Source organism: Ochotona curzoniae, unplaced genomic scaffold (genome assembly GCF_017591425.1).
Source record: "Ochotona curzoniae isolate NIBS_2020 unplaced genomic scaffold, NIBS_Ocur_1.0 scaffold_3554, whole genome shotgun sequence".
Taxonomy (NCBI): domain Eukaryota; kingdom Metazoa; phylum Chordata; class Mammalia; order Lagomorpha; family Ochotonidae; genus Ochotona; species Ochotona curzoniae.
Window position 1 is genome coordinate 1168022 of NW_024467111.1, and position 21016 is coordinate 1189037.

General features: G+C 47.3%; 1 protein-coding gene across 9 annotated transcripts in view; it reads right to left on the reverse strand.

Annotated features, from left to right (window-relative positions):
- Nucleotides 1–351: 351 nt before the first annotated feature.
- The window catches only part of LOC121145553 (A disintegrin and metalloproteinase with thrombospondin motifs 2-like), a 50585-nt gene continuing 29920 nt past the window's right edge, over nt 352–21016 (reverse strand). For 8 of the 9 annotated variants that reach the window (XR_005882041.1, XR_005882046.1, XR_005882039.1 and 5 more), the window contains 2 exons: nt 2638–2710; nt 352–431 (listed from right to left, as the gene is read on the reverse strand). The gene's annotated coding sequence lies outside the window, so the exon portion shown is untranslated. Of the gene's footprint in view, nt 432–2637; nt 2711–19946; nt 19960–21016 lie in introns of those variants that run through there. The other variant, XR_005882044.1, reaches the window with a different exon arrangement.

A 21016-nucleotide genomic window follows, 5' to 3' on the forward strand; every position in this document is an offset into this window, starting at 1 on the left:
TTGCAAGTGGCTGTGCCAGGCTCCCCGTGCTGCTGGGGACCGGCTTCTGCTTAGCAACCAAAGATGCCCTGACAGTTAGGCTTACCACTTCACAGGACCTCAGAGTGGGCACTGCAACTCTGCACCCCAGACAATGGGAAAGAGGGCAAGACAAAACAGACTTGACAAGAACATCACACACAGGAACAGCAAGGCTCTGCTGTCACCGGGAGATTCAGAGCCACGAGCTGACTTAGGTCTCAAAGCTACTCCTGACAACACCAGAATCTGAACTTGGCCTCCTGGCTTCAAGCTGGAGGCCTGCATGAGGCGAAGTTGGCCGTGGCAGATCTATGCTAAGGTGACCCCTATCCATGGAAACACACTCCTCCTCCCAGCTCCAGTTCCGGGGAGTCCTTGTGCAGACACTTCAGCCAGCGGCTCTCAGAGGGCTGTGTTGGGAAGAACAGGAAAGCAAGCCCTTTGACTGCAGCTCTCACACCCAGGGCTCAGGGATGGTGCCTGCTGGCGAGGCCTTGGAGAGGCAGCAGAACCCCCGAACGTCCATGCTCCCTGACCCAGTGACCCCACACAGACAACAAAGGCACAGAGATACTCGTGGCGCTGTAGACGCCATTGTTTAGAAAGTGTGGAGACAGCCTCAGGCCCTCAAAAAAGGGATCAGTGCCAGCAGCCCACTTTCCACCATATTCTGTTTTAAAAAATAAAATACCTGGAAACTGCAATAATACAGAAGCCTTTTGTCAGTGAAAACTTAAGCAAACAAGCCTCTTTTCTTGACACAAAAATGATGTAACATGTTCGAGTGGCTGACCCGGAAGCTCAGGTGCTGAGAGCTGCACTGGAGGTGGGCCTAGTAGTGTCTCTACTGATTTCCCACAAAGCCGACCAAGTGGCATGTGAAAGTCAGACAGGCCCGACAGGTAGTTGGAAAGATAAGAGGAGGAGTCTCCCTAGAAGTATGCAGGATGCCTGAGTTAGCAACACCAAAGTGCCACTTTATCCTTCGGAGTTCCTGCTTTTATCACAACAAAAGAAAGAAGTTACCAATCCTATCCTATCCTTCCTCTGGGCTTTTCACCAGAGACAAGCTAGACAGGGTTGTGATCCTGGCCCAATGAAGGACTCTGTGCCTTCCTCTCATTGATTATTAGCTGTCATAATGGACATCTGAATTATGCTGAAAAGACACCACCCCCACCGTTCTCTCGGGTTTTCCTCTCTGAGAGCCCCACTCAATCCTGCAGCAGGTTTGTCTTGAATAAATCTCACTTTGTTTCTTGATTTGTCTGTGGGGAAATCCTTCTTTCCTGTGAGGTAAGACCTGAGGTAGCCTCCGTCCTTCGTGCCCTTTCCCCAGAACAGTGATGAAATGGGAGAGGAATGTAGGGAGCTGGCACAGCAGTCAGGAGCTGGAAGCCACACCTCCCCACGCTATGTAATCCCTATCTGTAGGTCAGAGGACCCCTTCCCAGGGGATACTTCCTCACACCTGTTGGGGGGCGGGGGTCACATAACCACTCCCTTTTGGAACCCTGTAAGAGCCCTAACAAGAAGGGGCTCTCCCACTCAAGGATGCTCTCACTCACTCACTCTTCCTGCAGATGCAGAGGAAAAAGCACCCCTCTTCCACCCTCCCCATTTTTGGGCCACTCTGCTCCTCTACATACCCACATGGGTGTGATTTCCTCACCTTTTAAACAAACTTCATCACTTCAGAAGATGTACTAGATGGTCTCTAAGAACCTGGAATAGGTATTTGAGACCACCTAGCCCAGGACGGCAAGAGGGTGGCCAGAGTGGTCCTGTGAGCAGAAGGTGGGAGTTCTCCTGTTGGGACCTGCTATTCTGGGTGGACCGATGACCACAAGAACTAAAGTGCTCTCTCACACACCGCCTGCCCACAGCACTGTGTGACTCACGCTCTCCAGAGGAGTGACCAGGGACCTGACCCTCGGCCTCCTATCCCTGATAGGTACCTAGAGGGCTGGCAGCACAGGGGGCAGGAGCCAGAGGACAGGTTCTGTTCCGGAGGAGCCATTACACAGCACAAAGGAAGAAGCCCTCTTCGTGTAGCAACGATGTGTGGATATGTGGACAGGTTATAAGTTCTTGTATCCCTGTACTTGTGAACACTTGTCATCAGTATTGTTCACTGTATGGCTAATGAATACTGGTAAACTAAAGTTACAAGAAGCCCTGGTTCAGAGGAAGCTCCTGCATTGCAGCCCAGCAGGACATGGCACAATCAAAAACCCACGTCCCTAGAAACTCGGTTGTCACTGACCTGAGAAAGGGGAGAAGAGAACAGCCTGCTTTCATCAACAGGCCAGTGCAGTCTGAAAGAGGAAATTCCCCCTGCTTCAACCTTTTAACCTGATGCCAACCCATCAGTGGGCCATTACTCTGTCTTCCAGGGTGCACCTTGTAAGACAAGCAATTCTGAAGTGACTTATCTGCTCCTTCTGTCTACGAAACCAACCCCTTCTGCTCTGCTGGTTGCAGCATTCATTGAAGTGCTGCTCAATTCTAGAACTGCAATGAGTGCTTCAAATGAAATTTGTGTGATGCTGTCTTTTTGGTAACACATAAACAGAATCCGTTCCATCAGGTTTAGCACAGATGCAGCTGGCTTACCTGAGGATCCACATTCTCTGCCTGATGGTGATCTTCAAGTTCTTCTCTGACACTTCCAGAACCTTCCAGAGACCTTAGGGGAAGAACACCCAAACCCCCTTAGTAAAATGAGCCCAAAGAGGAAGGACAAATAAGATGAAAATGGCAGGATGCAAGGACTGAGCAAACCCCAAGCTGGTCTTGGGGTATCTCAGGGACTCAGCTCTGAGGTCTCATGTGCTTCTGGTGTCCTGAAGCAGCCGAGGATCTGGGAGAGGGGCCACTTATTTCCTCTGATTAGGGATGGTCAGGCCCTCCACCAACAGGAGGACTGGGCAGAGAGGCATGCACTCTGCTTAGGCTGGAACTGGCATCTTGGCTTTGACCATGACAAGCTCTGTGATTCATCATGGTTTGACATCCTTGTTCCATTTTCCTCAACCCACTAATGGCGGATAATATTGTGCCTAGGACTGCAAAGACCAATGAAACCATGAATGTCCTTTGCTCAGGACCCCTGGAACACAGAATTCCATTCATCAACACAGGGATGTCCTCAAGGATAAAGGCCACACAAGTCACTGAGCTTGCCACATCACAGTGACTCTAGCTGTCCTGCTGGCGAGGGGATCTGCATCTCACCAAGATGAACTGACGCCATGTGGGTTGTCAAATCACATAATCCCATGCAACACTCCAGTGAGCTCACACTCCACCATATGTGGGCATCTCTACCACAGTTACTTTGCCTTCAGTCACTGATTCTCACAGGGCTATTATGAGGATGTATGCAGGTGAGAGCAGCTACCCTGCCCCACAGCTGAGAACTAACAGTCCAGTGGGCAGTATCCTACCAGTGAGCGCCCCGAACCCTGCATACCTGACTTAAGAACCCATTCCAGGGGCTGTCACTGTGGTGGAGTAAGCTAACTCTCACCTGTGGCCCAGCATCCCAGAAGGGTGCCACTTCATGCCTGGAACAGGTAATGGTTACCTGATACCACATCCAAGTGCCAGTGAGGGAAGTACCTATGGGGAAGGGGTCATCTGATTGACAGACAGGTGGATAGGATGACAGTGTCAGGGAGGAGTGCGTGGTTTCCAACTTTGAGCCTAAGCAGTTACCTGCCTATTCCATTTCATCCTTCCTCAGATAGTTCTGACCTTAATCTTAAGGATTGCTGAAGGATGAAGATTCATCACATCTTCTGCAATTACTTCCTGCTGGTTATGGACATGAGCCCTGCCTGGTCTCGGTTTGGAAATCTCCGTGTCATCTAATGGGTCTATCTCAGGAGTCAGAGAATTTCCAGTCAGTGCCAATGGCTGTGTCCGCAGCATGGTCCTCATTTCTCAGCAAAGGTGCCGGATTCTTTTTGCTTTTAGGAGAGGTATTTAAGGTCCTGGTTCACTGGACTAGCCTGGCTTATCTTTTATGTTTTCCTGAGAAAGTTCCTCTCTCTTGCAAAAGGGCCTGCTAAGGCAGTGTCCCACATGCAGCTGTGTACACTGAGGTCAGGGCACATCCCAAAGATCTGGTCCCTGAGGTCAGAGATCCTGTGGCATCAGACGCCAACTGAACAGGAAGGCAGGGGCTCCCCACCAGTGCCAAAGCCATCAGTGGGACCATAAGCAAAGCAGATCATGGCAGGGATTCCTGGAAGGTACAGCTGACTCATTTCTGGGACTCCGAGGGGACACAGGCAATAATACACCTGAACCATACCCATGTGGCAAAGGCCCTGGGCTCTAGGCACATTCCTAGCCAGGTCAGTTGCCATGGCAGGGGAAGGGCTGGTACTAACGTCCCAGTCTGCAGGGCTCATCTGGTTGCCAGCAACAAGGTCATCTGTCACGATGTCCTAAGCAAAATGAAGAAAGGAAGGAAGGAAGAGAAGAAAGAAAGAAGGAAGGCAGTCAGGAAGGCAGAAAGGAAGGAAGGAACATGGTAATTTTTAAAGAAAAGAAAAAACAAGGCAACATGCCTGAGCCTACTGTGATGGCTCGATGGCTAAATCCTCACCTTGCAAGAGCTGGGAACTCATCTGGGAGACAATTCTAATCCCGGCGGCCCCACTTCCCATCCAGCTCCATGCTTGTGGCCTGGGAAAGCAGTCAAGGATGGCCCAAAGCCTTGGAAACCTGCACCCACGTGGGAGACCCTGCACCCACATGGGAGACCCAGAAGAGGCTCCTGGCTCCTGGTTTAGAATCACCTTAGGTTTGGCCATTACAGCCATCTGGGGAGTTAACCAGTAAATGGAAAATTTTTCTCTCTGCCTCTCTGTAAATCTGCTTTTCCAAGAAAAAGAAAAAAAAAAACTTTAAAAAAGAAGAAAGAAAGAAAATATTAAAGTCAGAAAGAGACAGAGAGGGAGAGACAGAACTTCCATCCACTGGTTCACTCACAGCTGAATCCTCTGCTGCTTTCCCAGGCCATCAGAGGGAGCTGGACTAGAAATGGAGCAGCTGGGACCTGAGCTGGTGTCCATATCTGACGCCAGTGCCACAGGCAGAGTATTAGTTTGCTATGCCACCCTGCCAGCCCATAACGTTTTTTAAGAGCCAGAAGCTTCATCAGGTCTCCCACAAGGGTGGCCAGAGCCCAAACACTTGGGTCATCATGCACAGCTTTTCCCAGGTCATTAGTAGGAAGCTAGATTGCAAGTGGAGCACTGGGACACAAACCAGCATCCATATGGCATGTTGGAGGCAGCAACTTTATCCACCAAGCCACAACACTGGGCCTCTACTACTTTAGCTTTCAAGAACTGGGAGCCAATGTTGTGGCACAGCAAGTTAAGTCCCTGCCTGTAGTGGTAGCACCCTTTATCAGAGCACTACTTTGGGTCCCCGCTGCTCTGCCTGTGAGCCAGCTCCCCGCTGGTGTGCCTGGGAAGACCTTTTGTAAGGAGCCCAAGTACCTGGGCCCCTGGCACTCATGTGGGAGGCCCAGATGGAGCTTCAGGCTCCTAGCTTTGTTCTGGCCCAGCCCTGCCCATTGTGGCTAGTGGACCAGTGTAAGATTTCACTATTTCACTGTCTCCCTTTGTCACTCTGTCAAAAAAATAAATTGTCAACTAACTGATTTTCTAAAGCCCCCATTATCAGATTTACTAAACATGCAATATTATACACACTGAAATTCTTAAGCTCTCACTTTCCTCAGCTTCCTGCTGCTCAGTCTATTCTGACAAATTTCCTTCATTGTTTAGTAATTTCCAAAACTTCATGTATTTAAATAGCACAGTTTACAGAGAGAGGTAAGGAAAGACAGAGAACTCTTCTATTTGCTGGTTCGTTCTCTAAATGGATGCAATGGTCACAGAAGGGCTGGTCCAAAACCAAAGAGCCAGAAGCTTCTTTAGAGTCTCCCATGTGGGTACAGGAGCCCAAGCATTCGGGTCACCTTCGAAAGTTTTAACACACACATTAGCAGGGACGTGCATCTGAAGTGGAGAAACTTGCAGCAACTTGTGCCCATAAGAGAAGCCAGCTAACAGATGGTGCCTAACTTGCCAAGCCACAGCACCATCCCACTATTTAATGAGTTTTAACTCTGAGTCTGTATTTCCTAGGATTCTGCCTGTGGGAGTTCTTGGAAGCCAGGATGGAAGGTGTGCAGCTCTAGAAAGGAGCAACTGAAAGGCACACTCCGAGCTTGAGCCTTTTGCACCTTGTGGCAGGGCTACAACACTTGTTGGCCTGCATTGAGCAGGGTTAGCAGGAGTCAGATTGGGCTAAGTGGCTATATCCACTGAGGCATGCATTAGCCAGAGTAAGTGCAGGCTGCTCAGGCTTTGCTGCAGCATCAGTTGGCATGCTGGGAATGGGAACAAATCCTGTGAGACTACACTACAGAACCACCTGGAAAGTGTAAGATCTGGGACTGGAAGCAGGCCTAATTGGGACACTTGGATACCCCTCTATTGGGGTACAGCTCCCACTAGTGAACATAAGAACCAGGGCTGAGCAGGCCTTGCTGGACAGGTGGTTGCACCCATCAGCATAAGTAATGGGGGACATGGTACCAGTCAAGTGAACTAGGCTGCAGCTCGCACTCATGTGTGCAAAAGTCAAATGGGATGTGGGATAGACTAGACAATCTGCTGCACATGCTGGCAAGCACAGGAACTAGGTTTGGGGGAGGGCCTGGTGGGGCTTATTAGGGGTTGCTCTGACTAGGCTACAGTTCCCACTGATTTACATGAGGGCCAAGTGTGTGGTACACAGGGATGGGCTGGACCACAGTATCCATTGATTTGTGTAAGAGATGGGTTGCGGACAGAACTGACCCAGAAACTGTAACTACCGGGAGCAGGGAGAAGCAGAGCTGAGCTGGGTGAACAACTGAGCCAGACTCCACACTGGCTGACACACAAGACTCAGGTCTGGGCTTACCACAGATAAGGTTTCTTTGGGGACTTCCTCCCCATACTCCCAGACTGGACCACTGGACTCAAAACACCAAGCACAGGCAAACCACAGCATCTGTGGTCTGACCGTGGAATGCATGTGTTAGAACTGGGCACCCACACTTGCTAATGGCAGTGCAGTGGATGACATACCTAGAAGCACATGATAGACATGACAGCTAACTGAAATCCTCAGAGGACGTCTGGTAACATTCCATCCTCTGATGGAAGACAGAATAAATTGGACAACTCTCCTGGCCAACCTTTGACAGCAAGTATCCGGGCAAATTCAGTCTCTAAGGTGAACTATTTCAGCCAGTGGACCTTGAAAGGATTTCCTCCAGACTGATTTCCATAAAGGCTGTACCAATTTGCAGCTCCACCAGCAGTGGAGTAGGGTTGTCTGGAGAACACTCAAACAACTCAAAATCTGCATACCATATGACCCAGCAATAGCACTCCTAGGAATATATCCAAAACACCTGTTTTACGACAAACCAACATGCATCCCTATGTTCATTGCAGCACAATCAGTAATTGCAAAAACATGGAAGCAACCGAAATGCCCATCAACAGAAGATTGGATAAGAAAGCTTTGGTTCATCTACTCCATGGAATACTACTCAGCTATTAAAAAAAACAAAATGCAGTTCTTTGTGGCTAAATGGGCACAACTGGAAACTATAATGCTAAGGAAAATGAGTGAATCCCAAAAGATTAGATACCACATGTTTGCCTTGATTTAACCTGTAATTTTTTGTTTGGTTGTTGGTTATTTTTTGAACCTGTCATTGATACTGTCTCAACCCAGATGTTTCGAAGAATGGAACTTGCATTATTTTTAACATATTGTCTACCCATTACTATGTCAATTAATTCCATAATGTTGTATATTGATACTGAGGCCTTGTTGGGGCTTTTAACTGACCGGATCTTTACTCTGTTAGACCTATCTTCAGACCATAGAAGGTCTCCCCAAGAGGCCACTGAACTTATCTGGACAATAAGACGCTGAACTTTATGCTAGGCATGTGTTTGCAAGCAATGAATCTCAACTGAACTTGAACTATGGTTATGCAACAAGGTGGAGGAATCCACCATGGGGGGAGGGGTATGGGAGGGGTGGGGGGAATCCCCAGCGCCTATAAAACTGTACTACATAATACAATGTAAGGAACAATTAAAAAAAAAAAAAAAGAAAGGATTTCCTCAACCTTGGAGCAATGAAGTCAACAACAGGTCAGAAGTGTCAAAACCACGAGCAGTACCCTTGGAACATGCTCCACATCAGGGACCCTGGGATGACATCAAGTGGCCGTCCTGCATCCCCAGGGTGCTGATGCAGTTGGGCTGCGCTGCTGGAAGTGGCCCTCCTCCCTTCCTTCCCATTTGACCCAGGTACAGGAAGAAAACAAAACAAGAAAAGACAGAAAGTGAGAGAGTGAGAGACAGTGAAAGAGAGACAGTGAAAGAGACAAGGAGAGAAAGAAAGAAAGAAAAGAAAGAAAGAAACAAACACTTGAAAAAATGTTCTCATCCACTTTCCCCATTTCCTTTGACCATACCATAATCAGCAGTCCACAGGTGTATACATCCTTCTCAACTATGTAAACATCAGCAAAATAAAATTAAAAAGAAAAGAACACAAGGATCTAATGCATTGCTGGTGTTTCGAATGGATGAGTAAGGATTGGCAAGGATGTTGGAGGCTTTGGTAGGAGATGCATTCTCCAAAAGGTGGAAGATAATTAAGAAAGTATTATACACCAAAGCAAAAATATCCTACTTTCATTGTAAAACTTTGAATTCTACTAGAAACATTCAACAAATATCTGAAGAAATAAAAAATTGAAATAAAAGAGGACCAACTCACTACCAGTAATCGTTAACACTGAATGTAAATGGACTAAATTCTGAGAAGCACAGGTTAGATGAATCAATTTAAAAATAATAATAAAAGTACACGATAATATGCAAAAGGCTGCCCACAAGAAACAAAATTCGTCTGCAAAAATAAAAGTATACATGAAAGAATGCAAAACCACAATAAGACTGGCATGGGAGTCTATTGGGTAAAGTCCTCGACTTGTATGCAGCAGGATCCTATATGGATGCCACTTCATATCCTTGCTACTCCACTTCCCATCCAGCTCCCTGCAGTTGAAGATAGACAATTGTGGCCACTTGGAGAATGAACCAACAGATGGAAGATCTTTGTCCCTTCTTCTCTTTGTAAACCTGACTTTCCAATAAAAAGCAAACAAAAATATTTTTTTAATTTGCTCTTTTTATTGTAAAGTCAGATATACACAGAAGAGATGAGAAAGAGAAGAAGATTTTCCATCCAATGATTCACTCCCCAGGTGATCACAACCGCCAGTGCTGTGCAAATCAAAGCCAGGAACCAAGGACTTTCTCCAGTTCTCTTATGAGGGTGCAGGGTTCCAATGCTCTGCGCTGTACTCAACTGTTTTCCCAGGCCACCAGCAGGAACCTGGATGAGAAGTGGGGCTGCTGGGATCAGAACCAGTGCCAATATGGGATCCCGGCATGCCCAAGGCAAGGAGTTAACTGCCTCGCCACTTCCCTTGGCCTAAAAATAAATAAATCTAAAAAAAAAGCAAAAAAGATACTCCAGATAAATAGAAATTGAAAATGAGCAGGGATTAACCATGCTTATCATAAACAAAGTAAACTTTAAGACAAACATGGTTAATGAGACCATGATCCTACACAATGATAATGAAATCAATTTAACAGACAATATAACTACTGCAAATATATACACCCCTAATGCTAGAGCACCATTTGATAAACAGAAATTTGGTAGATCTAAAAGGAAACTTAAGTTGTAATAATACCAGGTTAATTCAAACTCCACTTTCATCTATGAACAAATCAACAAGACAGAAAAGTCAACCAAGAAATAACAAACTCACTGCACACAATGACCAACAGGAGCCTGCTCCTGCCAGCAGAGCCAGTAATTTGGACAAGGAGAGGGTCTGAGGATGAAGCACCAAGAGAACAGTCATGCTGGAAGTCTCTCCAAGGCCTCCCTTTTTTCCTCCTTTTATATTCTTTCCCCCAAGTCCTTTAGCCAAACAATAGCAGGCCAATGAGTCCCATTAGTCCAGGTGCTTTTAGCCACAAGCCCATTTCCTGTTACTGCTCATCTTAACGAGTGCTAATTAACTCCTTCCCCACAACAGACCCAACACACTTGTACACTATCCCACCTCACACTTGTAGAATGCACATCCTTTTCATCAGCACATAGAACAATAACTAGGCCAAAAAAACAATTTTCAAGAAATTAAAAAAGACTGGCTCCTGTCTTAGGTCTGGCCAGGCTCAGCTTTTACAGCCACTGGGAGAGTTAACAAGTAGATGGGATGGAAAATCTCTTCATCTTGGCCACTCTCTCTGTCACTCTTCATTTCAAATACATACAATTAATCTTTTTTTAAAAAGTCACTTGAATGAGACACAAAAGAGAAAACAATGGTTGCTACAGAAATAGAATCAGTCAGAACTATTATGAACATATACCCACAAATCAGGAAATCTGGAAGAAACTGATAAATCTACAGGAACATGTAATTTACCTAAATTGAGTCACAAACACATAGAACACTTGAACAAATAACTGGTAATGCAATAGCTCAGGACCAAATGCCTTCACTAATGACTTCTCCCAAACCTCCAAGAAACAGCTAATACCAGTTCTTGTCAAACTGTTTTGAATTACTCCAGTAGTATTTTGATAGGCCAACAGGCTCTTTCTTGGCTGAGAAAGAACTTGATGAGAACAATCCCAGTCACAGTAGCTACAGAAATACACACAGGGGCGGGAGCAGTGAAGCAGGCTGATCCTCTGCTGCAGCACTGGCATCCCATATGGGCACTGGCTCATGTCCTGGCTGCTTCACTTCCCAACCCAGTGACTGGGAAAGCAGTGGAGAATGGCCCAAGTCCTTGGGAACCTGCACCCATGTGGGAGACGAGGAAGGAGTTCCTAGCTCCCAGCTTCACAATGGCCCAGCTCTGGCCACTGCAGCCATTTGGAATGGAAACTCTATGTAACTCTGCCTTTCCAAGTAAAATAATTTCTTTCAAAAATACATACAAAAAATACATACATACATATACACCCTGGGAAAAATTAAAGCATTACAAGAGATTTGCAATGAAAATTAGGAAAACACTGAAGGAAAACCTGAAGATACCCAACAACAAAATGAAAACAATGCCAAAGAAAGAAAGAAAGAAAGAAAGAAAACCCAAGTATCATCACTCTGTCCCAGGGTCTGCACTGGCAGCAAGTCTGACTCAAGAGATGAAGCCAGCAAGCAAACAGTCACTCTGATGTTGGAAGGAGGTCACTATGTTAGCCACTATGTTAAGTGCTAGCTCCCTAAATCACATTTTTTTAAAATGATAATGTTACACAGTTGATTGGGGGTGGGAAGGATTGAGGGTTAGGGGAAAGTGGGTGAGATCATTGTTTGCAAGTTTCCTTTTCTTCCTCCTGTCTCTGGGGGCAAGGGAGGAGATGAGAAGAGAAGCTGCACTCAGCCTTCCAACTGCCTCAGTACCTGGGGTGGGGAATGGCCACCCAATATCATACCAGGGTCCCAATGGGAAGCATGCTCTGCAGGTTCTGCTCAAGTAACTTTAATAGTTCTGAAATGCTGTCAGTTTTTTTTGCTTCAAGGATGAGGAAATCCATCCAAGGACCATTGGCTGACACAGTCCACCTTAGAGTTTCCATTCGCCCAGATATATGCTGTCAACACTTGGCTGGGCTAGTTGTCCAGTTTGCTTTACCCTCCTTCCTCTGCTGTGGTAGCAGATGTCCACTGCACTTCCCAGTGGACTGGCATATCCTCCATGTGCACCTGGGTATGCCATCCACTACTCTGCCTTAGCTATTGTGGAGGCCCACTTCTGATACTTGCACTCCACAGTCAGTCCACTGGTCCTAGGATTCAACACACGGTTGGAATTCTGAGTGCAGTGGTTCAGTTGGGTGAATCCCACAGAGACTTCGACTCTGCTGAACCCAGACCTGACTCTGTGTGTGCTTGCCAGTACAGGGTCTGGCTTAGTCTGACAACACATCAGCTTGTGCTGGGTCAGTTCTGTGTCAAGCCCACCTCTTACACAAACGAATGGATGCTTCATCCAGCCCAACCCAGCCCACTACACATTTGATCCTCAAACATACCAGCAGGAACTGTAGCCTAGTCAGAGTGACCCCCCAAAATCACCATCAATGTACTTCTCACTATGTGCAGCAGACTGCTCCTGTCTGACACACATCCCATTCAGCTCTTGTATACATCAATGGGCGTTTTAGCCTAGTTCAACCCAACAAACACTGTTATCAGCCCACACTCATCCCAGTAGATGCCACTGCTTGGCCAGACAGTCCCACCTGCAGCCCTGCTTCTCATGCTTACCTGTGGGAGTCACAGCTCATTAGAGAGGAGCCCACAGTTTCCCTACTGGGAGATCTTGCACTCTCCTGGTGGTTCTGCAGTCTAGCTTGACAGGAGTTGCCCCTAGTCCCAGCATTTGCCAGCCCTGATGCTGTGGCAAAGCCTGGGCAGCCTGCACTTCTTCTGGCTCATGCATGCACAGTGTTTATAGTCACCCGGCCTTGCTGCCTTTCCCAGCTCACATGCAGCCCTATGGGTATTGGTCTGGCCTGGTCTGCCCTCAGTCCCAGTTCTCACTCCCACCAGTACGAACCCCTGCTGCCACCCTATCACGCTAACCCACCTCTCCCTGGTCTCACATGTACTGGCGGGTGCTGCAGCCTGGTATGGCATGGTCTGCCTCACCTTGGCATTTGTCAGCTGATGCTGCAGCCTGGCCTGGCATGTTTTGTGCCTAATTCCAGCTCATGCTGGTGGGAACTGCAGCCTAGCCTAGCCTAGCCAGCCCTCAGTCACAATCCTAAATGTGAACTGGCTGCTGTTACAGCCCGACTAGGCCTGTCCTGCACCCTGTCCTGGTTTTCAGCTCTGCCAGTGGGTGCCAAGAACGGGTCCAGCCTGGCCTGCCCCCATATCTGAGCCACAGGTATACTGGTGGGTACTGTAATCGGGCCTGGGCTGGGCTGCTCCCTGCCCTGGTTCTTGTGCTTACCTGCAGGGACTGTGTCCTGACAGAGATGTTCCCCAAGCTCCTCTATCAGGTCTCCTCCGAGTTCTTTCAGAAAAGCAGAAATTACACCATCACACGTGTGTTCTCAAGTAGTCGGAGGTGTCCTGGCTTGAAGAAAAGATGAGACTTGCAGTTAGATGATGATACATTAGGAGACCTTAAACCAACTTGAACAGGAAAAAGTTGGCATAGTGGCAGACTACCCATACTTCATGTATGATTAGATGAGAGCGTAATATGAAATAGAGAAGTTAGGATAAGTTGACTTGAATTTGAAAAAGAAAATCTCAAGGAGTTACTTTGGGATGAAACCATCATCCTCACTGCTAACACTCTCCTTAGGGATCCACACAAATGAATCATTGCAACTAAGGAAATCCAAATGCATGGAGTATCTCATTGCAGCAATGAACAACGTCCTCAGGTAAGATGAATTTAAACAAACAAACAAAAAAATCTTTCCAAAGCAGCTGGAAGATGGCCCCAGTGCTTGGGCCCTACCACCCTCAAGGCAGACCCTGATGAAGTTCCTGACTTGGGCCTGGTCCAGCCCTGATCTTTGAGCCATTCGGGAACCACAGGGCAGCTGGGACTGAACCCCCTGCACAAACCTGGGATGCTGGTGTCCCAGGGGAGCTGCACCAAAAGCCAGGCCACTTCACCCCGCCCCTTTCTTGTGTGTCTGCACTTCTCTAGTTGAAGTTGCTAGTTGCCTGCCTGCTGTTTGTGGTCCTTAATGGCTGATAAAAGGGTAAGCTTTCCCAGGCCTCAAGCAGGGAGCTGGATGGGAAGTGGAGCAGCCGGGATCTGAACCAGTCCTCATGTGGGATGCTGGCACTTGAAGGCAGAGTTTTAGCTTGTTGAACTGCCAAGCCAGTCTCATTATTTTTTCTTCTTACTAAAAAATCAAAAAACAAAACAAAGCAGAAGAAACAAAAAAAACAGACAAATGTGTGTTAGTGCCGGCCTTAACCTACTGCTCAGTCCAAAGGGAGCTTCCACCTAGAGTGGACACAAACCCCACCCACAGCAAGGACACAGTCCGAGCCTAAGCAGCTTCCCATGGGATTCTGCTTTAATGCGGTCGAACTTCCAAAGATTTCTCAAAAACTATCAACGGAGTATATAACAAGTGACTGGAAAGAACAATTGTTTAAAGTTAATGCCGTCAATGATCTTATACAAATCTTACTAGAATGACACTATGTAAGTCTACAAAACCAAAAACCAAAACTGGAATGCATGCAAGCATCTGTTTTCTGCATTTCAGAATTTTAAGGCTGTTTTCCCTGTGAAAATTCAAAAAGCACCTTGCAAGTCTAGATCTTACACAATTTGCATTAGATCAGGACATAAAGTTCGTTCATTGAAATGTATGTATGCATGTCAGTCTTTAAATTCATACATTCTTTGTAAAAATTAAGGATTAACTGATAATATTTATTACTTTCACTGACTTGAAAATGAGAAAGGTAACTCCTGTTTGCTGATTAATTCCCCAGAGTGGGCGTAACCAAAGCCAGGAGCCTGGAAGTCCCTCTGAATTTCCCACAGGGGTTACAGGGGTCCAAGCACCTGAACCATCATCCATTGCCTCCCAGGATGCCTTAGCAAGAAGCTGGATCAAAAGGAGTGTGCCCAGGGCCCAGTGCAGTAGCCTAATGGCTAAAGTCCTTACTTTGCACCAGCATCCCATGTGTGTACCCGTTTGCATCCTGGCTGCTCCACTTCCCTTCCAGCTTCCTGCTTGGAGGACAGACCAAAGCCTTGGGACCCTGCAGCCACATGGGAGACCTGGAAGATGCTCCTGGCTCCTGCCTTTGAATCAGCACAGCTCCAGCTGTTGTGGCCCCTTGGGGAGTGACCCAGCAGATAGGTGATCTTTCTGTCTCTCCTTCTCTCTGTAATTCTGCCTTTCCAATCAAAATAAATAAATACTTCTTTTTTAAAAATGTAGAGTACCCTGGACTCCAATTGCACTCTTGAGATGGGATGCAGATATCTCAAATGCTAACTAACCTTGCTGCACCAAAATAAGCCTTTGCTTGGTAGTGACTTAAGGACAACGTCTTTAAAAAGCATAAGATTTGTCAATGTATATAGGAAATATTATTTCAACTAAAATGTTATTAGATTCCTTTAGGTGTAAATCAATTCGACACAAAATGAAAACACATTTGTAGTATCAAGTTAGTGTGAAAATAGAAAAACAACTTAGACAAGTTGAATGAGACAGTTTGTTAAGAAGGAAAAAGCCCCAGCTCAGAAACCTCAGCACACTGTTGAAGGAAAACAAAGAGAAGGGAGGAACAAAAACAGCTTCACTGGCTACAAAAGTTGTCTGTCTTCCTGGAAACTTTTAGCTGTCTGCCATGCAGAGAGTCTGGGCTGATGTCATTGGCTGAGGCCCACCTGCTTGTTACAAAGTTTCCAAGCACAGGGATATTGCAGTCCACCCTCCCCCAGGCCACATTTCCTCTTCCCAATAACAGAAAGATAGAGAAAGAGTAGGAGTGGAGCCGCCCCCCCACCTGGCCAGTTTGGAGAACCAAGACATTTTAGGAGACCTAATTAATGACGACCCTCCTGCCTCCAATTCAAGCTTCTCTGTTTCCATGCAATTCTAAGTAATGAGTCAGGGTCTTCTCTCAAAAAACCTACACCTCGAGGTTCTGCAAGAATATGGGCCAATCCAGTGCTGTGGCTGAGGTGCTGAGCCATGCAACAGCTGGCAGAGCAAAAAAGACAAGCATGGCCTGTCCTTGAAAACTGGGTTTATGAGAGGTTTTATAAGAAGCTCCCCTATCGGAGGGAAGATCTTCCTCTCTGTCCTTCCTCCTCTCTACATCTGCCTTTCCAATAAAAATAAATAAATCATTTAAAAAATATATTGGGATCTTTCTCCCTCCCTTAGGCAACAACCTCAACATTAAACACACAAACAAAAATCTCCCCTGGGTGCATCTTCAAACCTTAAAGCGATACCCTCTTCTAGGGAGGCAGAGGAGCAGATCCGTGCTGCCCACATTCACAGGCTAAGAAACTCAGCTGTGAGCTGTCGGAGGCTGGGAACTTACGGAATTCCCGAGTGCATTTGAGGCGTCTGCCCAGTCTGCACGTGTGTGAGGTTACTGTCTCCTGTCTTCAGATAGGCACAGCATCAGGTGTTGCAGTCACTTGGGGAGTGACTCATAGGACGGAAGATCTTCCTCTTTGTCTCTCCTCATCTCTGTATATCTGACTTTCCAATAAAAATAAATAAATCTTAAAAAAAAAAATTCAAGAACACAGTTCTCTACAAAGAGTCCATGCAGATGGGAACCAAAAGCAGACAGAAGAAGATGCACATTTATCAGACCAACACTGTAACAAAGGCCATAGAAGACCACTACACAGTGATAAAGGGATCCAGGCACTTGAAGGCAGCTATTTAGCATGCAGAACTGCCATGCTGGCCTCACATTTTCATTTCCTTATGAAAAACAAACAACAACAACAAACACAGACAAATGGGTATTACTGCCAGCCTTATCCTACTGACTAGTACAAAGTGAGCTTCCACCTAGAGTGGACACAAACCCCACCCACAGCAAGGACACAGTTGTAGCCGAAGCAGCCTGCCATGAGATTTTTCTTTACCAAAGTCTAACTTCCACAGATTTCTCAGAAACTACCAAAGGTGCATAAAACAACTGTCTGAAAAGAACAACTTTTTTTTTTTTTTTAAATGGAGAGTCAGATATACAGAGAGGAACAGAGACACACAGAAAGATCTTCCATCACTGACTCACTCTCCAAGCAGCTGCAACAGCCAGAGCTGAGCAGACCCAAAGCCTGGAACCCAGAGCCTCGTCTGGGTCTCCCTGGCAGACGCAGGGTCCCAAGGCTTTGGGTGGTCCTCAACTGCCTTCCCAGGCTGCAAGCAGGGAGCTGGCTTGGAAGCAGGGCTGCTGGGATGTAAACTGGCACCCGTATGCGATCCTGGCACAGGCAAGGCAAGGACTTTACCTGCTAGACCACCACACTGCCCCCGGAAAGAACGACTTTTTAAAATTGATGCAGTAAGTCTTCCCGCGTGGACGGTAGGTGTGGTGTGGGGTCACCTCCTCTGGCGTCGTCCCTGCCTCCCTGTTGCAGGTTTTAGAGTGGTAGTGGTAGTGGCTTCTGCAGAGGCGGGCGCCTGTGAATTCTAGCAGGCATTTGGGGGACCCAGGCTGGGTTGAGGGTGGCATCCCAGGGCCCCCTACAGTGGCTCGCAGGCTTCCCCCAGGAGAAGCACCCCTTATAGCCATGGGTGCCTTGTCAGCACTCCCTGGGGCTCTGCCTCCACCTGTGCCCTAACCCTGTCTCACAGCTTGTCCTCTCCTGCCAGTTGGATGTCCCTGTCCCCTTCTAAAGGACTCCCCTTTTTGTTCCTGTGCTGGTCAGTCTGTCCTGGTATCCGACTTCTGTAAGATGTGTATATAAAAGGCAGTGGGCTTTTGGGGGTAAAAAGTACATTTTGTATTAAATCTCTCTCCAAGATTCCAGCTGCTAGAGATAAGCATCTCTTACCCTGCCCCCCAAATGGAGCTATTGAGTGGGCATCTGTTAGCATTAAAGGCTGGGCATTTTAGGTAAGGACTACTTTAGGGCCTCAAGGATATTTTTTTTTCTTTTATCCTTAAAGTTTTATTTATGGGTCTGGCACACAGTGGCAAAAGCCCTGGTCTTACACTTGCAAAGGTTCCCACATGGGTGTTGGTTCTAGTCCTGGACTCTCTACTTCCCGTCCAGCACCCTGCTTGTGGCCTGGGAAAGTAGTAGAGGACTGCCAAAGCCTTGGGACCCTGTACCTGTGTGGGAGACCTGGAAGAAGCTCCTGGCTCCTGGCTTCAGATTGGTTCAGTTGTGGCTGCTTGGGGAATAGAACCAGCAGATGGAAGATCTTTGCTTCTGTTTCTCCTTCTCTGTGTAGATCTGGCATTAAAATGAAAATAAATGCATCATTAATAAAAAGTTTTATTTTTATTTGGAAGGCAGAGTTTCCGAGAGGACAGAAAAGTCCACTGGTACACTCCCCAAATAGCAACAGCCTGAGCTGAGCCCATGTATTACTTCCCTATTTCAGTGTATTCTGAGAGCTGGTGGAATGGAAATTATTTGCATCTTTAAGTTGTTGCACGTGGATAATGCAGCGCATTTCCCATGGTCGTTTTCAACTCTGGAAAAGGATTCCAACCCAGAGGAGGCTACCCCAGCCATAGATCTGTGTCACAGGCATTCTCCCACATTTCGTTATCTTTTAAGAGCCCCTGAATTCAGGAGCATTTCCCTCTTACAGAGCCTAGAATGCTGAGCTCTGGAAAGATCAAATTGTTTCATCATCTAATGGATGGCACACACAAGTGTACAGCTGTAAAGATCTTACACGCCATACCATCACTCACTTGCTCCCCAGCGAATTCATTTCCAGTAGTTGCATATCTGCAGTGGGTTTTTTTTTTTTAATTTATTTTTTTATTATTTTTTCATTGGAAAGGCAGATATACAGAGAGGAGAGACAGAGAGGAAGGTCTTCCGTCCGATGATTCACTCCCCAAGTGAGCGCAACGGGCTGATACTATGCCGATCCGAAGCCAGGAGCCTCTTCCGGGTCTCCCACAGGGTACAGGTTCCCAAAGCTTTGGGCTGTCCTCGACTGCTTTCCCAGGCCACAGGCAGGGAGCTGGAAGGGAAGCAGGGCTGCCGGGATTAGAACCGGCGCCCATATGGGATCCCAGGCGTGCTAGGCGAGGACCTTTAACCACTTGCGCCACCGCGCCGGGCCCCAGTGGGTTTTTTTTTTTTAAAGATTTATTTAATTTATTGGAAAATCAGATTTACAGAGAGAAGAGACAAAGCTCTTCCATGTGTTGCTTACTCCGCAAATGACCACTGTGGCCAGAACTGAGCCAGTCTAGAGCTAGGAGCCTCCTGCAGGTCTCCCACATGGGTACAGGGTCGCTAGGCCTTGGGGCATCCCCTACTGCATTCCCAGGCCATAAACAGGAAGTTGGGTAGCAAGTGGATAAACTGGGACATGAATAAGCACCCATATGGGATGCTACACTTGGAGGTGAAGCATTAGCCAGTTGAGCCATTGTGCCAGAGCTGCATCTGCAGATTTTCAGAAAAGACTATTTCTTTCTTGCTTGGAAAGGCTGAGTGAGACAGAGCTCAAAGCTTCTGGCCTCTGGCTTTGGCCAGGCAGAGTGACAGCAGCTGGGCCGGACAGGCCGGCTGAAGCCATGAGCTTCTTGTGGGTCTTCCATGTAACTGGTTGTTTGTTATATAAAAGCTACATTAACCTGTGGAGATTGTGTTAGTTTTATTCATACCCACTGTATTAGATTTCCTTACTGTTTTGAGTCATTTCTCATTTGCTGTCTCTTCTCTGCTCTTGCAATAAAAATAAGACTTAAAAAAAAGAAAGAAAAAGGAAGGAAGGAAGAAGAAAAAAAAGTGGGTTCCCTAACACCCTTCTGTCTGGGCTCAGTACAAATGGTCCCACTTTTGTGAGTTAGAGACACACACACACAGAGAGAGAGAGAGAGAGAGAAAATCCCCTTCTCCAGGGTTCGCTCACCATGTGGCCACCATGACCAGAGCTGAGCTTCTCTGAAGCTGGAGCCAGAAGAACCCTCCAGTTCTCTCATGTGGGTGCAGTGGCACAGGGGCCATCCTCACTGTTTTCTCAGGCCACTAGCAGAAAGCTTGATCAGAAGTGGAGCATCTGGGGAACACAGCAGACAGTTAGAGCCAGCAGGGTGGGGAGGATGGACGGAATCCTCTCCTGTAGCTGCCCTTACTCTGATGAGGTGCACAGTTCTCACGTGTGTCCATGTTGATCTCAACTGCCTCATGCCTTCGGTCTGTTGAACACCTGTTCCCACTCACTTTGCCTGCCAGAGCCCAGTGCTGCCACTCCCGCCTCATCTCATCATTCATCTCGTGTTTTTCTGACACTGAACACGGGCCAAGTCCCATCCCTCTTAGAGACTCCACTCCCGTTTTGGCGGTCCTGATCAGGAGGGAGGTATCAGTGCCCTGGCACGAGTGCTGCCCGTCTCAGAGTGAGTTGCGGGAGGCTCTGCCCACGTCTCCCTAGCACTCTGCACAGTACCCAACACTGCTGCACATGCTTTGCTTAGAACAGAAACCACAGAAGTGAAATTAAGAGTATATTTTGATCAGGTTTCCATTTGTTCCAAATAATAGACAAAACGTTTAAACATGGCTTCAGTGGAAAATGATTTTAAATGTGCTGTCACTAGTGGGGTGTCTTGGGGAAGGAACCCAAGGACAGAACTTCATCCCTGGGCCTCCAGCCAGCTTTCCTCCCTTCTCCCCTTTGTCCAGTTTCTCCCAATGCCTTCTTCTTACTTCCCTTTTCTCCTGTCTTTCCTTCCAGTAATGTCCTCCACTCAGGGAATGCAGAATGTCCTGTGAGCCATCTGCAATAGCTGAGATTCATGCACAAAGCCACCCCTGGGACCAGGTGCATTCACCCATGGGCCCACCTCGTGTCAGGGCCAGGAACCGGCAGATCAGCCAGCCAGACACCCACTCAGTAACTACTGCTTGTCTGTGGATTTCTGGTTTCTCTGTGAGGAAGGCTTGGCCGTCCTCTCAGAGCCTCCCAGCCTGTGCAGTGATCACAATAGCAGTCACACACTGACACACACACAATGGATGTTGCTGTGTGTGTTCACTTGGGAAGCCAGTCTCCTGCAGTGTCCTGCAGCCACAGAAGGAGCCCAGGGGAACTACCCAGGAGGCCTTTAAGGACC